Raw genomic sequence first — 20,726 nt, 5'->3', positions numbered from 1 at the left:
TTCAACTCTGAGTGTCAGTTTTGTTTAGCCAAATTTTTCTATCAATTGAGTGGCCATAAATCACAGAGAGGGTGTGGGGAGGAGGGGGCAAAACTAAACCCTGGCTCACATATAGGACTATGGCCTGGCTCATATATGGTTAGGGGCCATTGGACACTGCATTAAAGTTCAGAAATTCTTGATGAAAATACGACATGTATGACAGACCCCTTGCTTTTCTGTCTCTCATGGTTCATCTCCAGCACTTCAGAGAGGAATCAACCTGTTTTTCTAGTCTGGTGGTTCTCTGTGGCTCATTGTGAGGGAACAACAAATGCCTCTCAGATGACACTGATGGCAGGAAGTGTTGGGTACCTTTGTCCTTGCCCCATTTTAGATAACTCCCCAACTGCTTTTCTCCAATGAAATTGCACTTTACTCTGACAACAGACCAAATATTAGATGAGCCCCCATGGAATTGCTTCTATTCAACCAATGTTGTGTGATTCAACTTACAGTTCTTCATAGAAGTGTTCAGGTACATATCAGAAAGCCATGTAGATTTGGGGGAAAGGGGAAGAAATCATGATCTTTGGTAAAGAAAACAGTGTAGATGAATGAGAGTTGTGGTTGGCAGTAGTTGGTCCTTTCCTACAATATCTGAAATCCACCAAACATATTTCCCACAGCATAGAAATATTATGTTTTTTAAAAGATACACAACCAATATATGTGAGATATTTCTTTACCTTTTATTGTCAAACCTTAACCCATTTCCTACAAATAAACTCGGTCTTAGAGTGCATTTGCCTTCTCCTTGCTCTACATTACATTATAAACCTTCTTACAGAAAAAGATATCAAGTGGCATCAGGTCCAAAATGATTTTATTTTACCCACGAGTTTCCTTCTTCATTGAGGAAGGTGGAATCCTTCATTGAAGGATGGAAGTTTCAATTTTCCAACATTCCTGTACTATGTTTATACACATTAATTCTAGCTTATGTTACCTGTTTATTTGTGTTTGTTTCTTAGGACAAAGCTAGAGTGACTCTATTTTCTAGATAAAGCTATACTTTGAATCTTTTAATGATAATGAAAGCAATATTCCAGGATACTAAGGGACATAAACCTGTCAAAAGGATTATATTTGCCCTTTTATTTTCTTTCAGTTTCAATAGACAGAATATATTTAAATAAAATCTACACTGTTTTCATCACTATGTATGACAGGAGAATATTTTACTGGCTGAAAATCCTGAGCCCTGGCATTGCTCCTTTTTTAATTAGGAGCCCACTACAGAGAGAGCACCAAAGCATTGGCAAAGACTATCTGGCTATTGCTCTAGCAAACGGAGAAGATGTCTTATTTGTTTTTGTTGGGTTTTTTTGTTTGTTTGTTTGTTTGTTTGTTTGCTTTTGGTTTTTTTGTATCTCAGGGAGAAACATGGCCATCATGTAACTCTACCCACAACTTCAACCAATGGATTAATTCTATTGACAATTCTTTGGCAAAAGCCATTGTCTTACTAAAGGACACATCTCCCTAAGTGATTAGAGAGAAAAATATTTGAGCAGGACATTTGTATGCATTATTTATTTTTCTTCAGTTCCTATAACCTATCAGGAAGGATGTGATAACTTTAATTAGAACAACAACCATAGTTTAGTAGTAATTTCTATTCCCTTAAAAGGACACATCATCACATGAGGAGTATGGGGAGATAGAGCCTCAGGAACAATCCTCCAAGGATCTACTACAATCCCATTTAAGAAATTCTAGTTTTAGCTCTGTAATGTGATGTAATATGATGTAATGTGGGTGCTGTCACTAGCTATTTGATTGAATCTTTATAATATTCTGAGATTTTTTAAAAAAATGACTTCAGTATCATTCTAGACACAATCCTTAAGGAGTTAGATCTCTACTAACAATCAGGCCCATAATCCTAAGCCTATATGTTATCAGGTTAGCATGATCCCTTAGAGAACAAGAATTTCTGTGTGGTGGTGTTACATTGTTCCTAAAACCTACACTAACCACTGCAGGATTATAAAATGACCAAAACACAGTCACTGTGCTCACCTGGCTCTGAACCTAGGAAAAATTATGTAAGTATACAAATGACTTCAATAATATTTAGAGTCAATGTGAATCAACATCAAAGACCTATGTGCTCTATAAACAATGAAGATCTATGAAAAGGAAAATAAGTTGTTATTCTGTTATTATTCAAATGAGGGAGAAATAACATCCTATATGCATCTGAGGGGGCAAATAAATTTTCCTGGTGGAGGATAATTACTAAACGAATTTGTTAAATTGTCCGTTTAGAGGCTTAAAGAATAAAGGGTATTTTTTATTAAGAATGATTTGATGAGAATTGCACTCAAGTTAAAGGAAGGGATGACCAAAAGACAGAGGGGCAGGAAAACATAGTGTATGTTTTGACAAAAGAAGTAAGCTAGTTTAGCTAGAGTTTAGAGTTATAGGAGAAATCCCCCAGAAAGAAAGCAAGGATCCTGAAGTAATGGAAAGCTATTTAATAGCAAAAAAAGAAAGATGTTTATGTCTTATGTTAGGAGCTTTGATAAATTATGGATATTGCTAAACAATGAAGTAACAAGACTGGAACTGTGCATAATGAAGATATTTTGGCAACACAATAAGTGAGGGGATACCAATGAGTTAAGAAGTGTAGTAGGTTGAAAGGAGTCTCACAAAGAGATCATGTCCACCCAGAACCTCAGAATGTGAATATAGATGATGTTATTAGTTAAGGATCTCAAAATGAAATCATTTTGGATTTATGGTAAGGTCTAAATGCTATGACCAGAGTCCTTATAGACTAGGAGAAGACACAGAAAGACACAGAGGTGATGTGAAGATGGAAGCAGATCATAATAATGTATCCATAAGCCAAAGAATCTGAAGGATTGCCTATAACTGAAATAGAAGGACATGGGATGGTTCCTCCCTCAGAGTCTCCAGAAGGAACCAATATTGCTGATACTTTGATTTCAAGCTTCTGTCCTCCTTAACCAATAGAAAATATATTCTGTTTTTAAGCCACCCAATTTGTGGTGGTTTGTTATGTCGATCCCAGAAAATCAATGTAAGAGACTATAGCAGAAGTCCAAATGAAGCATAACAAAGGTCTGAACTAAAGAGGAAGTAGAAGCAGAAAGGAGCATGTGGACACAGAATTTACCAGAAAGTTTATGTCACAGACCCTGACTTACACATCCCTCTTTGAGGCTTATACTGAATTATTCATGGAAATTGGAAATTCGTTACTTAAATAAAGCCCACACACCATATAAATTACTAAGTATACAAAGCCCCTGTCTACATGACAGAGCAAGTAACCTATTTAAGGTCAGTTGCAGTGTAACAAAGAATTCAGTTTTCAGTTTGGCAATCACAGATGGTGGTGATATCAGAAACAATAATTTAGGAAAGGAGTTTTTTTGCAATTTGTAAAAATCAGGTTTTCTAACAATTTGTAATCTATTCATCTCCTAAGATCTAGTCCACTGCAGGATTTAGCCCGTGGGCAGTAGTTTGCTGACCCCTGATACAAAGAAACAACTCTAATGAAATGTGTTAAGGGTATAATTGGAGTGTGTTTATTTACAGTACAAAATGGTCACAAAGCAGGGGAAGCAGTTTATTGTCACTGTGTACTGGGAAAGCCTTTCTAATTCCTATGGTGAATTACGTTTATTTGGTCTTTTCTGGAAAAAAAAAAAAAAAAAACTTTGTTGACCTGTGGTTTAGACCACAAGCTCCTCTAGGAAGTGCTCCATTGTTTGTTCATCATTATATCTACAGTGTTGAGTACACAGCACATCAAATAGTAGAATCTGATTCATCTTGAAAAATGGAGAACCTGGGTCTCGGGTACCGGTAAGCTATCCAAATGGAGATATAAAGTAGGTATTAAAACATGGATCTTGGGGAACCTGGATGCTCAGTCAATTGAACATCCAACTCTTGACTTCAGCTTAGGTCATGATCTCATAGTTGTGAAATTAAGCCTGTGTTGGGCTCAGAGTTGGTGCTCAGCAAGGACTCTGCTTGAGATTCTCTCTCTCCCTCTCCTTCTGTCCCTCCCCTTGCTTGTGCTCCGTAAATAAATAAATAAATAAATAAATACCTTTATATTTTTTATTTAAATAAATAAAATCTTTAAGAAATATAGATCTTGAATTCAGGAAACATTGGCAACATGGGTTTAGGTAATCAACACAAATGCAGTTGTTGAAACTTAGAATTGACTGAGATCTCTGAAGGTAAGGCTATTACAAAGGAAAAGACCTGAGGATGAACTTTGATAAATACAAGTCTCATATTGGTTGCTGCACTGAGTATAGTCAGGCATTTTGGATATACTAACTATAGAGCCAAAGAGATACTTTAAATAAATATATTCAATAAATTGGTGAAACGGAACTTTATTGTAACTCTTGACTTTCTCTAGTTTTTTTCTTGTTTGGCCCGTCACTTACAGGAAATGTCAAGTGATTCTGAAGACCACCTGGAGTTGTTTTAACTTCAATCCCCTGAGAAGCCTCAAAAGGTCAAGTATCATCTCCTACTGCTTCTCAGATGCCTTTACATCGTACCAAGTTCCTAGTTAATCCTCCCCAGTCTTGTAAAATTCACATGTGCCTGTGCTCTAGATAGAAATGACACACATTCTTTCAATTTTGGAAACGGAGCTTTTTCTCATAGACTCAAGGGGATAATCCCACATTTTAAAGACAGATTTTAAAATATTGAAAGCTATAAAGATCAGAGTAGCTCTTTAAAAATTCCCTAAAAAGCACATTATGCAGTAATAATGTACACTGTCTTAAAAAAATATGTGATTCAAATTTCAAAGATAAAGTCAGGAATAATTTTAAGTGAATTTATAGGTGCATATTAATCATGATATTATAGTATTTAAAAATACATGCACACATATGCATGTATGCATATAGAAACCAAAATGAACACATATAAACACAAGTACCATGTGTGTTCATTACTGATAATAGCTCAACAAAAGTAATAAACACTTTGAGAACTTAGTGTATGCCAAAGATGAACTAAGTCACTGCAAATATTAACTTCTTTATCCTTCCAGCAACTCTGAAGTAGATAATATTATTTTTTACATTTTTCAATTACTACTTTATTTAGCCAACACAAATAAAATCCCAAAGGAGTCTCAAAATAAACCAAAAGCTTACTCTTCAATTTAAGTCAAGAAACTGTTTATTTAGCACCTTCTATCTACTAATCAGTATGCCACATGCTTAAACACAATGTCTTACTTCTACATAAGAAAAGATATATTAATGTAGTCATGGACATCAAAGGAGCTATTTGCCCTCAAGGTAAATACCAGTCTCCATGCTAGAAGACAGAAACCAAACTGTAAAAAAATCTTTCAAAAGGGAGATTTTCAGGTTCTAAAAAAAAAAGGAATAGACAGCTATTTACCAATGGAGGACTGTTATTTTGCCTTACTCTATTCCTTTTCCTTCTTCTTGCTTTCACTTAGGACTTGGCCCTATCTTTTCTATTTTAAATAATCCTCCATTCACTTTACACTGGAATGGAGAGGGTGGAACTGTTCAAACATTTTTGCTATTTCCTAAGACACGCTGTTAAAACTCTTGTTTAATTAAATTAATTCTTTGTTTATTGAGAGAGAGTATGTGTGGGCAGGCACTTGAGCTGGAGGGTGGGGAAGAAGGAAAGAGAGAGAGAGAGACTCAGGCAGACTCCCTGATGAGTGCAGAGCCCCACGCAGGACTCAATCTCAGGACACTGAGATCATGACCTGAGCTGAAATCAAGAGTCTGATGCTTAATCGACTAAACCACCCAGCACACCAAAACTCTCATTTAATTTTAAAAGCCTAGCTAATTTCTTTGGGGGTGTGGAGAGAAAGGGAAAATAAATAGATGGTGGCATAAGGCCCTGGGACCTGTGATTGCCAGTGTGACTGGTGCATGTCCAAAGCTGGGCTGTAGGGTTTGGGGCCCCTTTCACTGGCCTCTCCTACCCCACATGGGGTTCAGGGAGGGAGGGAGGGTGCCACAGCCAGATTCTGTGAAGGCCTGATCTGGGCTGCTGGTTTTGGGAGTCACAAGGTTTCCTTCGGGGGTCTTCAACATGAGGACATGATGGGGTACCTGGAAGTAAGGCCTGCAGAAGCATCCCCACTCCCACCTCCAATTGCATCTGGAGTGCTCTCATTCTCACATTGGTCCACACTCAGTCTCTAGCATTAGTTTTTGGCTCCAGCAGCTTCTGCTCCAAGAAATTAAAAAGGTCCTTTCAGCTGTGCTAGGTCCACAATAGTAAGTGTAACAGTTTGAGATTGCTATTCAGGTGCCTTTTTATATCTGTGACCTGGAGAGTTTTGTTCCTTGCTTATTCCAACTTCAGTCAAGTGATTCAGTTGTTTATGTATGTGCTTATCGAGGGGTCTGTCCTCTATGGATCATTGCCTAAAATATTCTATCCCTGTTTCACTCAAGCTCCAAGGCCAGTGTTGGAATCATAGTTCAAAGCATACAAAATTGTGGTACAATTTTGTTGGTTTGTGGTACAAATTGTGGTACAAATCATGTTGAAGATTCAGAAAAAAAAAAAAAAAAAAACAATGTGCAATTCTCTTCTAAATTGGATATAATTTCTAAAGAAAGTGATCAGGAATTGAAACACTTAGACTCTGAGATACATGCTTTTAATATGTAACTGCTTGGCCTACCGTAGAGATTTGTGAGACACAAGGAGAGCAGCATGTAAAGAAAAGTCTTTACTTGACTGATATGATAGTCCCTAGTGTTATTTGTCTCTACAGTGAAACTGTGTTGTCCTTGCCCAGGACAATGCATGGTCATAGACAGCACACAAGCATGTCATCTTCATGAAATCACCTCCATGGATAATGATAGTGACTTTGATGATTTGAAAGGGAAGCTAGATAAATATATCTCCAAATACCTTGTTGGAAAAATTAAAGTAAAAAGAAATACAAAGTATGATGGGTTGATTGGAGGAAGAATGATTGGAGCAACCCATGCTACAGGAAAAGTTCTGGTGTTGCTGGACAGCCACTGTTAAGTGAAAGTGATGTGGTTGCAGCCCTTGCTGGCTGTCATCCAAGAGGACCAGCAGACCATGGCTTGGCACCCAGCTGATATCATCAGTGCAGAAATGCTTGTCTACAACTTGCTGTCTTCCGTGGAACAGGGAGGATTCAGCTGGGGGCCGTACTTCAAAATGGGACCTTGTCCCCCTTTCTGAGCTACAAGGACCAGATGGAAATAATGCAACAGTAAAGTCACCTGCAGTGACTGGAGGATTGTTTGCCATGAATAGACACCATTTCAGTGAATTGGCAGTGTAACAGTGGCATGTAAATCTGGAGAGGAAAAGATTTAGAAATATCACTTAGGATCTGAAAATGTGGTGGTAAGCTCTTCATCTTCCCTTACTGTATAGTAGGACATATTGTCTGGGGGGGAAAAAAAAAGTCACCATATGGATCTCCTAAAGGTTAGGACACTGTGACACATAACTGAGGCTGACACACGTTTGGTTGAATGAATATAAGGAGCATCATTTTCCCTTAAGACCTAATCTGAGGACCAAAAGTTATGGAAATATCAGGGAGTATATTGAAATGAAGAAGAAATTGGGCTATAAATAATTTAAATGAAATCCAGATACTATTTACCCAGAAATGCAGATATTAACATAAGGAACATGTGGAAAAAGGCACAATAAGTGTAAGAAAAGTCAGTTAAGAAACTGTTGCATAGCTCTAAGGAAAACCATGAGAGACCTGAGAAAGTTCTGAACTAAAGCAGGACTTGATTATCTTACATACTACATATTTGAATTTTCTGTTTGGAAAGTAGGATATAAGTGCATTAAAAACAAATGAATAAGAGATTCTAGTTTTATCCATTGCTTCATACCCATCAGTCCTTTATTTACTATGGTTAAGAAAGCTTAACAAACCCTAAATTTATTTATTCGAAGATAAATAAGATTGAGCCTAATTCCCCAAAGAACATACCATATACCAAAAGAGGACAAACAGATGCTAATGCTGCTATTCTTTCACTCATTAGAAGTCAAGGTGAAGAAGGAGAGGAATTAAAGGATGACTCCCAAAGGATGAGAGGAGATGTGGACATCACCAAAGATGACAGGCAGGGTGGGACAGCACAGCTGGCAAGGAAGATGATAAATTAAAAGTAGGAAAAAATACGAATTCTGTGATCAAGTTTACAGCTACAGAAATTATCAAAGCCAAAGATATAAACTTCCATGTTATCTCAATCTGATAGGAAGACATTTTACCACAAGAAGAATGAAATCAAAAGGTATGCTTTGAGTTTGTGATATAAGGAGGGATTGATTGAGGCTGTATTGTGTATGACCTTGAATAAATCACTTCACTTTTGGTTCCCAGTTTGCTCTTCAGTAAAATTAGAAAATAAAGCTGAGAATTTTTCCAAAAGTAGTATGCATTCCCAGTGAATTCCATCTTTTTCTTGGTGCCCATCTCCCTGTCTCCACCAAACTTTGAGGTTATTCTTGTAACAAACAACAAGAGAATCAGTAAGGTTAATAAAATTGTGTTTTGTTTTGTTTTGTTTTAATGCGAAGTTGCTATTGCTCACTAATGGATCATGTTACACTGGAAAAGGATGGTCACTAAACAATCTCAAAAGGTGTTCCCTCTCTAAGCTGAAAAAGCCATCTTCTTTCCATTTCCCCAACAACTGGGTCACATTTCTGCTGTTGGAAATCTAAGGGACAGCCCCTTGAAAGTCCCCATTGGTCATTACACTGGAATCTGCTCTAATACCCATGACAATGTCTATCACATTTGGTTTCCTTAGTAAGAGTTGCAATTGGTCCCTAACATGTAATAGCAGTAAGTGGTGAAAATGTAATACTCTGCCTTACACAGAATAGGTGGTGGTATTTCTTTTAGTTCAAATTAATTTGTTTTTGCTAAAAGTTAAGAATTATTTTAGCAGTGCTCAGCATGTGATTCTGTGTTAAAGAGTGCCAAAGATCCTCCGGGTGTTGCTCACATATATTCTGATTTGAACAACAAATGCTCTAAGATTGAATAAGAACTTTGGTAAACATGAATAAGAAAAATGACAATAAGTTTTTAGCATCTTTTGATCAAACTAAAAAAAAAAAGCAAAGTTGCATGGGTCACTGACTATAAATGTGTATTAAATTAACATGACTCTCATCTTCTAATTATGTAATACTGTAGTAGTATAAGTCCTTGTTGCCAATTCAGAATAATGCATTTTAGGGCATTGGCAGTAGATTATAATAGAAAAAGATGGGCCAAATCAAATCTGAGAATAAGGAAAGTGAAGTTGAACATAGGCAAACTTTTTTGAATGAGATGGATGAACATCTCTGAATGAAATATTCAGGACTATGTAGCAAACTGCCAAGAAAATTCAATTTCATGGGAAAATTAAAATGAGAATCAAAAGTCTCTAGAAGACACACACACAGACACACACTTATATTTGTGTTTAGCAAAAACAAATAGATAACTAGGTAAGCTACTAGATCTTTTACATCTGTATGTCTTTTCCTTCCTTTGTTTCCATAAGTACTTGTAATCATTGTCCTAATCATTATTTCTGAACCAAGGCTGATTTTTTTTTCTTTTAAATTCATCTGCCTTGTTTCCTTATCTCCCCCAAACCTAAAGTAAGTGTAGATATTGTATATTTTTGAATAATTTATCATATTGAGGAGCTGCACAAATATAAGTAACAGATTTAAAACCACAATTGACAGAGAGGGCACTCTGCAATGACAGGCTCTAGAGTCCAGAATTTTAAAGAGTTTTATTCAGTTCTAGAAACCGTGTTTCCCTTCTTTATTTCCAACTGAACAGAATTATTTAAATAAAACTCCTCATCTTTGTTTTGAATATTAGCACTAATTAAATTATGTGGTGAGATAGCACATATTAAGTTTTTTGTCATCCTCTAACATTCTTTTTTTTTTCCATTTTATTTATTTTTTTAGCGTAACAGTATTCATTCTTTTTGCACAACACCCAGTGCTCCATGCAAAACGTGCCCTCCCCATTACCCACCACCTGTTCCCCCAACCTCCCAGCCCTGACCCTTCAAAACCCTCAGGTTGTTTTTCAGAGTCCATAGTCTCTTATGGTTCGCCTCCCCTTCCAAATTTTTTTTTTAATAAACATATAATGTATTTTTATCCCCAGGGGTACAGGTCTGTGAATCGCCAGGTTTACACACTTCACAGCACCCACGATAGCACTTACCCTCCCCAATGTCCATAGCCCCCTCCCCCCTCCCAATCCCACCTCCCCCCAGCAACCCCCAGTTTGTTTTGTGAGATTAAGAGTCATTTATGGTTTGTCTTCATCCTCTAACATTCTTATAAGATGTGATCTCTGTGTTTGATATTAAAGGGACCGAGGTATTGAGAATGAGGAAGTAACTTGTCCACTTGTCCATGTTTGTATAGGTAACAGACAATGCAGTCAAGATGGAAAATTTTGACTCTAAAGCCTGCCTCTCAACCACTACGCCAAAAACTTGCAGTCAGTTTTTAAATGTTTCAACCATGCAATGTATATTTTCAAAAAAGATGTAGCTTTCTCCAAAATGGTGCTAGACCTTCACAGAAGATGCCTATAGGTCTCAGAAAACCATTGTGGTTGTCAGTTAACTTCAGAGTGATACTTCATGACAAGGAAGATGGAAGAGAAAAAAATTACAATTGACCTACCCGATAAACTTACTGCCAATGAACAACAATCTTTTACTGCTCATGAAGACTTTCTCCTTGACCACACTTGAATGACGGAGCTCTAAGCTTTCTTCCTGATGAGGCCTCAGTCTCAGCCCCACGCTTGCCAGGCCTGCATAGCCCAGTTCTGGCAAGAATTCTGCTAAGTCAGTTTAGAGAGAAGCCCACACTCTTGATACCCTCTCATCCTCAGTATTTTATCAAATTCCTCATGTTCTACCATATCCCTCCCCACTTCTCACCCCCTTAGCCCCCCAACCCCCACCCCAGCGGTATCTGCTCACTCTGGTCTGCCCTCAGCAAGAATCCCATTCAGTCAGATTAGCAAGAATGCCCCTAACCTTTGATGTCTCTTCTCAATAATCTTCCATCCACCAACCACCTCCCCTCCCAAACACCCACCCACCTACCCTGCTGCTTGACTATAAATCTTCTCTTGTCCTTATATTCAAAATTGAGCCCAATTCTATACTGATGTCTCTTTCCCCTTATTATAATAGTTCCTGAACAAAGTCTGTTTTTACGGCTCTAACTACTTTCAGGCTCTGTTTTGTTTTTTTCTTTAACACCGTACACATGCTGGGCAGAGAAGCATGAGAAGAGGAATGAATGTTGAAGATAATGACAATTTTTAAAAAGCCACAGTTTTCTGCCTGTGCTTAAAGGACTCTTTGCAAGGAAGTTTTTAGAAGATGATCGTTTGGTTCAAATACTAGAATAGGAGCTGTGTTTATTTGGTTTGGCAATATTCCTAAACTCGAGGGAGGGATGTGAGAGTTTGCTTAACTTCTTCAAAATATCAACTTCACCAGGCAGCGATGGACTGCATCTTTTAATCTACAAGTGGGCGCTCTCCTACTGAAAAATTACAGACTCAGCCTGAAGCAGGCTTTGCCGCTACTCCTTCCCACCAGTTCCCCGGTACTTTCACTAGGATTTACTGTAGCTAAAATAATGCCCTGATCTTCTTGTTTACTAGCTTTTCTGAGTAGGAAATATCTTTGGAGAGGAAAAAAAACCCTGTTTGATCCACAATCCCTTCTCCACTGGGTAAGCCACTGTTATCAGTGATAGTGTTCTTATGGAGTGAGATCGTATTGTTCGAAACTGCATTTCATGAAGCCATCATAAAAGATTCTGAAATATTATCAAGTGAGCACTTTGAATACCGGAATAACAAAAGCAGAGTTTATCTTTCATTTGATAACAAGTCTTTTGTGCTTTCTCTTGTGTGCTAAAGAAATCATTTACATCAACTGCCTTAAAACAATGACAACAGAACACCACTTAGCGGCAGGTGTGGGATGAACAAATTTCCACCAACAAAGTTAGCCCTTTACAAAGCAAAACATATGTAACTTGTAACTTTATAGTTTTTGAATTCTTGTAATGTATGATTCAGTTATAATTTTTTGCAGGCCAAGGAAAGCAAAGCAAAGCAAAACATATGTAACTTGTAACTTTATAGTTTTTGAATTCTTGTAATGTATGATTCAGTTATAATTTTTTGCAGGCCAAGGAAAGCCCCTTCCCTTCACTCCTCCTAAAAATGCTCTTAAAATAAGTCTCTGTGTTTTTTCAATGACATGATTATGAAATGTATTCCACTGCCCCAGGTCTCACAACAGAAGCTTTCCCATTATTTTCTACAAGATCCAATAGAGCATTCTTGATTTCAATCAGGTCAGACACCCTGTCACAATCCAATCTTGACACATCAATGACAAGGCATATCAGAGCAGTCAAAAGTTTACAACATGTAATAAAAACTGAACTAAAGTCAAGCATGCTATCCTCTTGTAGGCCCAGGGAGACTCTAGGCAACTAGTGATTTGTAGGCTCCATTACATCCCAAATGTTCGATGTATCTAGCCCTTGGCAGGGTGTCAAGGACAAGAAATAATCAGTCTTTAGAGATCACTTTTGAAATGCTATGCCCTCTGTTTCCTTCAGGTGAATCATTCCTTCCGTGTTGTCAGGATCCACTGATGAAAGCTGATGACTTTCAATAGCCTGTGACAAGTGAGGTATCCCCTTCTCCATGTGGGGAGGAAATGATACCGTGCAATCAGCTTTCACCAGGCGTGCTGTGAGTGATGAGCTACCGCACAACATCATCCTTGTGAGCTCTTTTCCAGAGTCAAAACTAAAAAGAAAGATGTATACCATCTTGTACACAAGAGTAGAATGATCACCAGGGAAGCAGAAAGGAGGGCATTTTAAAGCTTATTTACAGATATTTCATGTCTAGAAACCAGATTTTGTCTTCATATTGAATCTTTAGATTCAAAAGAGTAGACTAATATCAGGTATCTGAAAATGACACGGAAGTAAACGATGCAAATTGGTGGCAGTACTCACATAGCAATAAGTATTAAATAGGCATTCTGGTCTGAATATGACTTTTAGTCAACTAATAGATGATAATATATCTACAAAGAGAGTCATTACTGATTTTCAAATAGCAAATTTTTTCTCATAATAGCTTTACATTTTTTTAATCACTAGGATTCCAACTATTTCAGCCATAAAACCACAACCATTTAAATTTCTCCTAACAATGTCCTATAGCTATCATATTTATTGTTAAAACACTAATTTTTAAAAACTGATTATTTTCTAGTTAAGTTAGATCTCTAGTTTCAGATTCTCTTTTCACATGTAGTCCTGTTTCAGTTAATTCACTGTATTTTGAGGTTAGAGACTATATAATACAATTAAGGATAAAAAGAAATGTAAATGACACCCCAAATTTTCATTTTGTATAGACAATGTATAAAACAATGTGCCAATAGAGGAGATAGAACACAAGGATTCAAATATATCCATCAGTTACAGATTCTGGCAGATGATTTCCGACTTTAATGTAATTGTGTTAATGTAAGAATATGACACATTCAATGTATTTCCCAAGTATTCTATTCTTTAAAAATGGCAGAGATGAGAAAGTATTATGAAACCTAATTAGTTCAATAATTGAGTCTTACATATATTCCCAATGATCCATGAAAAATATATATGTATATAGTAAGTATGTATAATCTTACATAAAATTTCAATTAAAATGTATTTCACATCCTTACTATTAAAATTTCATAAATATTTTATGAAATATTGCATATTGTGGCATAGTACTCTATTCTTTGTAACAAAAGAATATTTTTTTCTAAAGCATAAAAGCCAGTTTGAAAAGCAAAGAAACCCCAAGTTACACTCTTTTGGCTAGCAAATCATCTTTAATTGTGTTTTTATGTTAAAGAATATAAAATATGTATTTTATTGATAAATGTTTAATGTTCTTTTTGTTTAATATTTCCTCCTGCCTTTTAATACTCCATTTCAAGAATAATAACTTTGGGCTTTCATGTTACAGTTGTTTAGGATACATGTGAACTATAATTGTAGAAATTTTGGTACTATATGCCATTCCTTTAAAAATCTTATATTACTATATAAACAGATATATGTATGTGTGTATATGAACATATTTATATTTTAGTGTGTACATTATTTATATAGAGAGAGATGTATAGATATAGTTACCTATACTATAAAACATTTCCAAAAATTTAAAATGAGATTAATTGCCACATTTATATTTATCACTGTAAAGAAGAAATTTTTCATGTATTCTATCAAGCACTTTTAAAATGCCAACTATGCTTATGGTCTAGTCCCAGTCTCACATATTCTTTTTTATTTCCTGTTTTTTTTTTTCTCTTATTTAAAATCCATCCACCAACACATAATGGGAATATCCCAATTTTTCCACTACTTGAAATTTTTTAAATTTCCTACATTTATACCCTTCTACCTGAAATATATATATATGTGTGTGTGTGTATTTTAAAAAGTCTTACAATTGCATCCTGAGCCAAAAACCCTTAAATAAATCAATCTAGTCTAAATAGATTATGTGACAGAGATCTCAATTCACAACCTGTTATAACATAAAAAGCAAATGGTAATGTGTCTTGAGTGCGTTAAAAAACTAATGTCTCTTTGATTTGAAAGTTCACAGACTGAATACCTGTGTGTATTTACAATTCTTTCAAACATACAAAAATAGTTTTTTGTAGAAAATTAACATGAAGTAAATAAGAGAAAAGAGTGGAAAACAGATGTCAAACAAATTTGGAAAATGACAAGCTGACAGACAAGAGACACCTGACTTGCCAAAAAAAGAAAAGGATGGATATCTACAGGACCACAGAGGAGACTCAACAAGAAACAAACCTGGAAAAGTCTGAGGAACTGGAGCAACAGGTAGTTCTAAATGAAAGTCTTTAGAGGGAATCAGACCTCCAAAAGCCTGGAGGATTTACATGTAGGCAACTGCCTCTAACCAAAGATGAGGGAAAATAAGAGTTTATCCATTTGGAGAAGAAACTGGAGAGGTCCTGCACCTGAAGTATGGGGCAAAGTTGAGAGGAGAGTTGAGACTCGGTACTCACTCAATACAGCGATTCAAAGCCTAGGTCATTATATTCACTTATAACCCACTACGTCAACCAAGAATATAGGAGAATCCAAGAGAGAAGATTTATAGGTCCCCGCATTTTGGAAATAGTCCCAATAAGTCTGCTAAGTCTCTGAGTTATTATCTGATAGCGACTACTGGTAAAAACAAAGCTTGCCCACGAACAAAAAGCTGAACATCACCTTTTCAGTGCCTCAGACTTAAACATAAGTGGCAGAGAATAATCAGCAGACACTTGAGGAAAGCCAATGATATGAAAGAAGGAGACAAACAACAACAAAAAAAAAGGCAACAAGCTTTTTGGACAAAAATAGATGAAAGAGAGTAATATGGAGGAAACAGGGAGCATGTAAGGGGAGTAGTGGGAAACTTCAAAATCTATTCATTTCTGAGAGCTAGGAGATGCCATTGTATATTAATAATCAAAAAAGGCACTTTAGGGAAAAATACAGACAACAAGAAAGAACTCTTAGAATTTATAAAAAGAAGGGCAAAACTTAAAAAATAGCCACCAACTTCGCTACCACTACAAAATTAGAGAACGGAAACTAAAGTTGAGAATAGTTTTCAGAAAGTTAGGAAAACAACAGCAATAGTGAAATGGAAATGCAGAAAGAAAAAAGATTTTACAGGTTTCAACATTCAAATAATATAGAAGTAAACAGAAAAAAATACAGGGGATATCATCCCAAAAATCATATAAGAACATTTCCTTAAACTAAAGCATGTAATTTTTCATCAAAAAAAGCCACACTGCATACCTAGAATAATGAATTAAATGGGACTCACACAAAAACATATTTTTGAATGAAAATTCAGAATCACAGAACCAAAAATAAGAACAAAATCTTCCAGAAAGGGGTGGGGGGAAGCATGCACATATTAAGGATCTAAGTGAGAGCAGCTTACAATTTGTTAATAGTATCACAACTAGAAGACAATGAAACAATGCCTTCTTATGAGGAAAAATGACTTTCAATCTAGAATTCTACATCAAAACAGTCATTTAAGTGGGAGACATGTAATATCTCAAAAAAGTTTCAAGAATGTTTCAAAAGACCAGCCAAGTCCCTCTGTAAGAGAGCTGAGGAGACCCTAGCATCTCCCTCAGCAATGCTAGAATTTAGACAAGCTTCTTCCTCACTGTAGTTCCCTGACCTCCTTTTCTTAAAGCACTGGCTTTAGAAAACTTGGAATTGTAAATTATTTCTCTGCTTCTTTGAGATGTAAATCTTTCCAAAAGACTCTTGGCTGTTTTACAAGCCAGGCATATCTTTCTCTGGAACCTGGGAACCATCTTTTTGACTTGCGATCACCATTTCCCTGGCAGAGTAGAAGTCTATCTTACAACTTCCTCCAAGTTGTAAAACTACTTTCTGTCATAAAGATATAGGGAGTTTATTTTTCTTTGGATAAATCCAGTTAGCAAGTACAGATGGCCAATGACTCTCCCCATCCCACCAATTAAAATCATTCCAGCCCTTTGTTTCAGTGGAGTTGGGCTCAAAGCTCTAAGCATTCCTGTTTGTTTAAATTTGGGGGGTTCAATTTTTGCTTTGACACCACTATAGGTTGTGTTCCAAAGGAGGGTTGTAAGAGATGGCAGGCAAAGTAGAATATATAATAGAAAGAGACAAATAGAATCTCCAAGCTGATGTTGAAAGAAACATCAACTGAGAGCTGTCAGAGTTTGAGATTATCAGCATATACTGAGAGAGAAAGATGGACAGTTTGAGAAAGGCAAAAGTACACAGAAGGAACTAGTAAATTACCAGATGGGTTTTACCATCCTGAGAGGAAATGTATACTTATCTCAGAAATTTTGTGCTGAGTTAGTGCTAGGATACATTGAAAACTCAGCCAAAGAATATCTAGGTAATTTTTAACTCCAATGAAATTTTAAAAGTTGGACAAGGAGGAAATAAAACATTATTTCTGCTCTGAACAATATTCACACAGTCAACATCTTATAAATCCTAAATAAAAGTTGATGTAATCACTATTGTGATAGAATTATGCCAGGGGGAAGAGGAGAGGGAACACACTTTTGAGTGGTGGGCACAAGAGATTTAAATCCTCAACTGCCATTTAAAGAGAAAGGAGTTAACATCTAAACTTTAAATAAATAAATACCAGACACAGTGATTCAAACTGGATGAAGTATTTGATTGTCAAGAAACTTGGGATAGGAATACTAAGTCTAGAAGTTAATTGCTTTCCTTATAAGCCAGAACACATTACCTGACTCTTTAAATGTCAAATATGTAAATCTGAAATATAATAAAAGTAGACACTACAAGAGTTAGGGGGAAAAAAGCATATGCTTCCTGAAAATAAAAACCAAGAAAGAGGAAAACATTAAAAAGTGAAGAACAAAAAGAGGGAAAGGAAGAAAAAGTTTTAAAGGAGGAATATAAAGGAAAAGATCAACAGAAGCAAACAAAGAAAAGCTGCAGGTTTCATACTGAATCATTTCACAGGCTATTGTTTCTGAATGACCGTGCAATCATTGGCCTTCACCGGCAGTGTATTTGCAAATAGCAATCAGAACTGCAACGGACTCCGCTCATTTGCTGAATCACAACCTAAACCTAAACCTAAATCTAAACTCAGTGTTTCGTAATTCACAACCTCTTTCTACCACGATAAGCAACTACCACAGTTCTGATCAAAATCATTATGAGGTCTTCAGAACTGCACTGCAGTGTTCTACGTGTCAACTTTTTTTTTGGGGGGGGGGGATGTCCAAAATGTGCTATTTTAAGAATTCACCATCCTCCACCCATGAACCACTCCTGCAACTCTCATTCTCAGCGACTAAGGTTAGCTCTTACCTCCCAGAGAAATTAGAAATCATCAGATCCCATCTCTCTTTCTCATGTAAATCCTACACCCTCAAATATATCCCAGTTTTCACTGTGTATTCTCTCTCTTCACAGAATATGTTTAAAAGCTGGAATCTGTGCCTCATACTCATGCCCCTGGTGATCTCTGTAAAGTTCCTAGATGAAATAGTGAGTACCAAGCCCAGTCCAGCTCTATTGACTGTGTAAAGCCTGCTAGTGGCCAGCAATATGTGATAAAACACCTCAAGTCCAACTGTTAGAAAAGCTATTATGAAGATTTATACAGGTATTCCTATTATTTAAGTATCTTTCTATGTTGCAAATTTTTTCCGACCCTCACAGTCCAATATCATCCTTCACCTCCACTATTAAGTGATGCTGCTAAAGAGAAAAATGGGATAGATTTTGATTTTGCACATGAAGATATAATCTTCTTGAGGGTGCCTGCCATTCTTTATATACACAGGCAGTGAGCAGATCCTGGCTGTGTTAAGAATCACTGAGGTCAGGAATCACTAAAGCAGCAAGAGTGCCTCATTGGCCCATAATTATTCTTTACAATAGCCTTTTTCTGAATCAGATTCCCTTAATTCTCATGGATCTCACTCAGCTTTGCCTTTAATCTGCCCATCTTGACTGGTTCTTTCCTCTTACCAAACATATATGCTCAAATCTTTCTGCAAATAAAACAGTATTTCCACACCTCCCTCTGAAAATATTCTTTCCAGTAAGTCCTGTATATTTCACTTCATTAGATCTCTCTAATCTCTGCTCTCATCTTTGTCCTCATCACCGCTATCGTTTTCCACTGATTGTTTAGTTTCCATTAATCTTAGCAGTAATCTGATTGTTTCCCGATCAGTTTTTCCTTTCCAACTCTCTTTCACAAATATATCTTCTTTGAGCGTCAAACTACATATTCAGCAGCTCATTAGATATATTCACTTGAATATTCCAAGACACCTCAACTCAATATGTCCAAACGAAATCAGCTCCTTCTCATATACCTACTTATTCTCCTCTTTGTTCTAAATCAGCAAATATCATTGCACGTGGTGGTCCAAGCAGATCACCCTTGACTGCTTTCTCTTCCTTATTCTTTACTTTAAATCAAATTATAAAAATCTGCATCAAATTATAAAAATTCTCTTTCATAAATGTCTCTCAAATCTATCCACATATCTCCACTCCCACGTGCCTTCCTTATTTAATAATTACTTTCCATCTGGATTTCTAAAATAACCTCATGGCTGGTATTTCCATCATCAGATTTTCCCCTCTTCTGCCCATTCTCTTGTGGACAATATAATGCACTTGTAGTAATTTTTATAAACTTCAAGTATGATTCTGTGTTTTCCCTGTTTAAGAATATCTGATGACTCTACTGTTCTAAAGATAAATTTCTAACATCCTTATATTGACTTATAAGCAAGAAGAAACTTTATTAAATAGTTCTTGTATTTTTTTCCTAGTTTAATCTCTTAACCCCATGCTTCAGGTTTTCATCTTGTAAAAAATATTTTTGTTATTCAAGAGCAAAATCTTCTCCCTCTCTTCTGGATATTTATACACCTTATTTCATTTTGCTTGAAATATTCCTTCCCAAAACCAAACATTCTCTTCAACTTTCTTCAGGTTTGAGTTAGATACTCTATTAGAGTCCCAGAGCTAACCTAACAATACCATAAATGGATGGTTTAAAACAACAGAAATTTATTCTCTCATAATTCTAGAGCCTAGAATCCAAAATCAAGGTCTGTCTGAAGTTTCTAGGGAGAAAATGCCCCATGCCTCTCTCCTAACTTCTGGTGGTTGCTTACAGTCTTAGGCTGTTGTAGTCTTGCAGCTGTGTGACTCTGGTCCTCACCTCTATCATCACATGGCCTTCCTCCCCAGGTTTACGTCTGTGTTTCCATACAACCATCATCTAAGGACACCAGTCATTGAATTTATGACCCATTCTAACCCAGTATGACCTCATCTTAATTAATTAAACATGCAAAGACACTATTTCCAAATAAGGTCACATCTCGAGGTTACAGCTGAGCATGAATTTTGGGGGAAACCTCTTCAACCTTTACAGAAACCCTTCTGCATACCAGGCTGCAACTTGAGCAACCTTAGCATACCACATCTAACAAACATTATATTGAGGGGCACCTGGGTGGCACATTCAGTTAATCATCCAACTCTTGGTTACTTAGGTCACAATCTCAGGGTCTTGGGATAGAGTCCCATGTTGGACTTTGCAGTGAGCATGGAGCCTGTTTGAGATTTTCTCTCTCTCTCTCTCTCTCTCTCTGCCCCTCTGCATCCTCTCCACCCCAAAAAATATTATGCTGAGAACTACTGATTTGTCTTTTACCCAATTGCACAGGGACAGAAAACATTTATCTTTAGAACCTAGTACAAGGTCTGATAGAGAAAGGAGGCTCAGTACTTATTTGGAAAAAAAAGAGAAAAAAATGAATGAAAGATTTTTAGGGGCACTGGGTGACTCAGTGGGTTAAAGCCTCTGTCTTTGGCTCAGGTCACAATCCCGGAGTCCTGGGATCAAGCCCCACGTCCGTCTC

At 36.6% G+C, this 20,726-nt stretch overlaps 1 pseudogene; it reads left to right on the top strand.

Annotated features, from left to right (window-relative positions):
- Nucleotides 1-6,445: 6,445 nt before the first annotated feature.
- Nucleotides 6,446-7,747, top strand: LOC123956052 (annotated as a pseudogene).
- Nucleotides 7,748-20,726: the final 12,979 nt, after the last annotated feature.

Source organism: Meles meles, chromosome 14 (genome assembly GCF_922984935.1).
Source record: "Meles meles chromosome 14, mMelMel3.1 paternal haplotype, whole genome shotgun sequence".
In the NCBI taxonomy this organism is placed as follows: Eukaryota; Metazoa; Chordata; class Mammalia; order Carnivora; family Mustelidae; genus Meles; species Meles meles.
The sequence above is the reverse complement of the archived record's forward strand: the minus strand, read 5'-3'. Positions and strand labels throughout refer to the sequence as shown.